We start from the raw sequence: 5,720 nt of genomic DNA, 5'->3' as shown, positions 1-5,720 counted from the left end.
GGATTGGGGGGAAAGGGGAGAGGGGGAAACTGGGTGTTGGTGGGGGGTTAGGACTTGGGTAGTGGGGGTGGCCGGTTCGGCCGGCCTGGTGGCCAGCTGGGCCACGGCCCAGCAAGGGGCTTTGTTTCTCTCTTTTTTTCGTTTTTTTATTTTAGTTTCACTTTTCTGTTTTCTATTATAGTTTCTTTTATTTTAGTTTTATAAAATACCAAGTTAGTACCTAAACTAGTATAATTAATATAGGCAACTACCCAACCTGGTTTTGACTCAAAATAAGTTAGCTTAATATTTTCATAATTTAAAGAGCAATTAAAATGTTATTTAGCCCCTGTTTTCATTATTTTAGTGTCTTTAATTATTTTATAAAAATGTGGTTTCTCCACCATTATTACTAAGGATTTATTTGTCACATTTAGCACATTTTAGTTTTTATGTTTGGAAACTTTTATCATTTGACTTTTAATTTAAATTTGAATTTGAATTGGTTTCGAACTAATGCGAGATTAACAACAGTAACCGAGGTGACGTGGCATCATTAACGTGGAATTACTATAGCTTAACTATTCGGGCGTCACACCGCTTCATCCCACAATACTGCGGAATCAAAATAAGACGTTGGTGGTAAGCAGTATGACTATCACCGCCGACAACTCTTTGTGTTCCACTCGTGCATATCATCTACGCATAGACCTGGCTCTGATGCCACTGTTGGGAAACGTTGCATGGAAAATAAAAAAATCTACGCACACGCAGTGATCTATCCATGATGATGTATAGCAACGAGGGGGAGAGTGTGTCTACATACCCTCGTAGACCGTAAGAGGAAGCGTTTGACAACGTAGTTGATGTAGTCGAACTTCTTCTACCTCCGACCGATCAAGTACCGAACGTATGGCACCTCCGAGTTCTGCACACGTTTAGCTCGGTGACGTCCCTCGCCTTCTTGATCCAGCAAGTTGTTGAGGTAGTAGATGAGTTCCGTCAGCACGACAGCGTGGTGACGGTGATGGTGAAGTGATCCGCGTAGGGCTTCGCCTAAGCACTACGAAGATATGACCGTGGGAGTAAATGGTGGAGGGGGCGCCGCACACGGCTAGGCAATTGTATGGGTTGTGTTAGGGGCGCCCCCACATATATATAGGTGGGAGGGAGAGGGGAGGCAGCCAGGGTGCGCCCCAAGTAGGATCCGAATCCTACTTGGGGTTTCCCCAAGTGGTGCCCCCTTCCTTATTTCACTGGAGAAGAAAGGGAAGGGCGACAGAGAAAGTAAAGGGGGGGGAACCCCCTTTTTCCTTCTCCCAATTCGGCCTCCTGCCATAGGGGGGCGCGCCACCCCTTGTGGGCTGGTGTGCTCCCCTCTCATGGCCCATATATTCCCCCTGGGGGTTCCGGTAACCCCTTCGGTACTCTAATCAATACCCGATACACTCCGAAACACTTCCGGTGTCCGAATACTATCGTCCTATATATTAATCTTTACCTTTCGACAATTTCGAGACTCCTCGTCATGTCCATGATCTCATCCAGGACTCCGGACAACATTCGGTCACCAAATCACATATACAGTATCGTCATCGAACGTTAAGCGTGCGGACCCTACGGGTTCGAGAACTATGTAGACATGACCGAGACACCTCTTCGGTTAATAACCACTAGTGGAACCAGGATGCTCCTATTGGCTCCTACATATTCTACAAAGATCTTTATTGGTCAAACCGTTATGACAACATACGTTATTCCCTTTGTCCATTTGTATGTTACTTGCCCGAGATTCGATCGCCGGTATCTGCATACCTAGTTCAATATCGTTATCGACAAGTCTCTTTACTCGTTCTGTAATACATCACCTCATGACCAACTCCTTAGTCGTTTGCTTGCAAGCTTATGATATGTACTACCGAGAGGGCCTAGAGATACCTCTTCGATACTCGGAGTGACAAATCCTAATCTCGATCTATGTCAATGTTGGGGAACGCAGTAATTTCAAAAAAAATCCTACGCACACGCAAGATCATGGTGATGCATAGCAACGACAGGGAAGATTGTTGTCCACGTACCCTCGTAGATCGTAAGGGGAAGCGTTATGACAATGCGGTTGATGTAGTTGTACGTCTTCACGATCAACCGATCCCTAGTACCGAATGTATGGCACCTCCGCGATCTGCACACGTTTAGCTCGGTGACGTCCCGTGAACTCACGATCTAGTAGGGCTTCGAGGGAGAGTTACGTCAGCATGATGGCGTGATGACGCTGATGATGTTGCCACCGGAACAGGGCTTCGCCTAAGCACCACTATGATATAACCGAGGTGGATTATGGTGGAGGGGGGCACCGCACACGGCTAAAAGATCAATGATCAACTTGTCTGTTCATGGGGTGCCCCCTCCCCCGTATACAAAGGAGTGGAGGAGGGGGAGGGCCCGCCCTCTCTATGGCGTGCCCTGGGGAGTCCTACTCCCTCCAGGAGTAGGATTCCCCCCTTTCCTAGTAGAAGTAGGCCAAGTAGGAGCAGGAGAGGAAGGAAGGAGGAGAGAGGGAGGAAGGAAAGGGGCCCGGCCCCCTTCCCAATTCGGATTGGGCTGGGGGGCATGCCTCCCTCTTTTCCCTTCCCTTTCCTCTATTCCACTAAGGCCCAATAAGGCCCATACTCCCCAGGGGGTTCCGGTAACCTCCCCGTACTTCGGAAAAAATGCCCGAACCACTTAGAACCATTCCGATGTCCAAATATAGGCTTCCAATATATCGATCTTTACGTATCGACCATTTCAAGACTCCTCGTCATGTCCATGATCAAATCCGGGACTCCGAACTACCTTTGGTACATCAAAACACATAAACTCATAATACCGATCGTCACTGAACGTTAAGCGTGCGGACCCTACGGGTTCGAGAACTATGTACACATGACCGAGACTCATCTCCGGTCAATAACCAATAGCGGAACCTGAATGCTCATATTGGTTCCTACATATTCTACGAAGGTCTTTATCGGTCAAACCAAATAATGGTATACGTTGTTCCCTTTGTCATCGGTATGTTACTTACCCGAGATTCGATCGTCAATACCTCAAAACCTAGTTCAATCTCATTATCGGCAAGTCTCTTTACTCGTTCCGTAATGCAACATCATGTAACTAACTCATTAGTCACATTGCTTGCAAGGCTTATAGTGATGTGCATTACCGAGAGGGCCCAAAGATACCTCTCCGACAATCGAAGTGACAAATCCTAATCTCGATCCATGCCAACTCAACAAACACCATCGGAGACACCTGTAGAGCACCTTTATAATCACCCAGTTATGTTGTGACGTTTGGTAGCACACAAAGTGTTCTTCCGGTATACGGGAGTTGCATGATCTCATAGTCATAGGAACATGTATACTTATGGAGAAAGCAAAAGCAACAAACTAAACGATCATTGTGCTAAGCTAATGGATGGGTCAAGTCAATCACATCATTCTCTAATGATGTGATCCCGATAATCAATTGACAACTCATGTCTATGGTTAGGAAACATAACCATCATTGATTCAATGGGCTAGACAAGTAGAGGCAAACTAGTGACACTCTGTTTGTCTATGTATTCACACATGTACTAATTTTCCGGTTAATACAATTCTAGCATGAATAATAAACATTTATCATGATACAAGGAAATATAAATAACAACTTTATTATTGCCCCTAGGGAATATTTCCTTCAGTCTCCCACTTGCACTAGACTCGATAATCTAGATTACACAGTAATGATTCTAACACCCATGGAGTCTTGGTGCTGATCATGTTTTGCTCGGGAGAGAGGCTTAGTCAATGGGTCTGCAACATTCAGTGTATCTTGCAAATCTCTATGTCTTCCTTCTTGACTTGATCGCGGATGGAATTGAAGTGTCACTTGATTTGCTTGGTTCTCTTGTGAAATCTAGATTCCTTTGCCAAGGCAATTGCACTAGTATTGTCACAAAAGATTTTCATTGGACCCGATGCACTAGGTATGACACCTAGATCGGATATGAACTCCTTCATCCAGATTCCTTCATTTGCTGCTTCTAAAGCAGCTATGTATTCCACTTCACACGTAGATCCCACCACGATGCTCTGCTTGGAACTGCTCCAACTGAGAGCTCCACCATTAATAAAAACACATATCTGGTTTGTGACTTAGAGTCATCCGGATCAGTGTCAAAGCTTGCATCGACGTAACCATTTACGACGAGCTCTTTGTCACCTACATATACGAGAAACATATCCTTAGTCCTTTTCAGGTATTTCATGATGTTCTTAACCGCTGTCCAGTCATCCACTCCTGGATTACTTTGGTACCTCCCTGCTAAACTTATAGCAAGGCACACATCAGGTCTCGTACACAGCATTGCATACATGATAGAGCCTATGGCTGAAGCATAGGGAACACATTTAATTTTCTCTCTATCTTCTGAAGTGGTCGGGCATTGAGTCTGACTCAACTTCACACCTTGTAATACAGGCAAGAACCCTTTCTTTGCCTGATCCATTTTGAACTTCTTCAAAACTTTATCAAGGTATGTGCTTTGTGAAAGTCCAGTTAAGCGTCTTGATCTATCTCTATAGATCTTGATGCCCAATATATAAGCAGCTTCACTGAGGTCTTTCATTGAAAATTTCTTATTCAAGTATCCTTTCATACTATTCAGAAATTCAGTATCATTTCCGATCAACAATATGTCATCTACATATAAGATCAGAAATGCTACGGAGCTCCCACTCAGTTTCTTGTAAATACATGCTTCTCCAAAAGTCTGTATAAAAGCATATGCTTTGATCACACTATCAAAGCGCATATTCCAACTCCGAGAGGCTTGCACCAGTCCGTAAATGGATCACTGGAGCTTGCACACTTTGTTAGCACCTTTTGTATCGACAAAACCTTTTGGTTGCATCATATACAACTCTTCTTTAAGATATCCATTATGGAATGCAGTTTTGACATCCATTTGCCAAATTTCATAATCATAAAATGCGGCAATTGCTAACATGATTCAGACGAACTTAAGCATCGCTATGGGTGAGAAGGTCTCATCATAGTCAACTCCTAGAACTTGTCGAAAACCTTTTGCAACAAGTCAAGCTTTGTAGACAGTAATATTACCGTCAGTGTCAGTCTTCTTCTTGAAGATCCATTTATTTTCGATGGCCTGCCTATCATCAGGCAAGTCAACCAAAGTCCACACTTTGTTCTCATACATGGATCCCATCTCAGATTTCATGGCCTCAAGCCATTTTGCGGAATCTGGGCTCATCATCGCTTCCTCATAGTTCGTAGATTCATCATGGTCAAGTAACATGACTTCTAGAACAGGATTACCATACCACTCTGGTGCGGATCTTACTCTGGTAGACCTACGAGGTTCGGTAGTAACTTGATCAGAAGTTTCATGATCATCATCATTAGCTTCCTCACTTACTAGTGTAGGAATCACTGGAACAGATTTCTGTGATGAACTACTTTCCAATAAGGGAGAAGGTACAATTACCTCGTCAAGTTCTACTTTCCTCCCACTCACTTCTTTCGAGAGAAACTCCTTCTCTAGAAAGTTTCCATTCTTAGCAATGAATATCCTGCCTTCAGATCTGTGATAGAAGGTGTACCCAACAGTTTCCTTTGGGTATCCTATGAAGACATATTTCTTCGATTTGGGTTCGAGCTTATCAGGTTGAAGCTTTTTCACATAAGCATCGCAA

The sequence above is a fragment of the Triticum dicoccoides genome, chromosome 5A, assembly GCF_002162155.2.
Source record: "Triticum dicoccoides isolate Atlit2015 ecotype Zavitan chromosome 5A, WEW_v2.0, whole genome shotgun sequence".
Classification (NCBI taxonomy): Eukaryota; Viridiplantae; Streptophyta; class Magnoliopsida; order Poales; family Poaceae; genus Triticum; species Triticum dicoccoides.
This window is presented reverse-complemented; position numbering follows the sequence as displayed.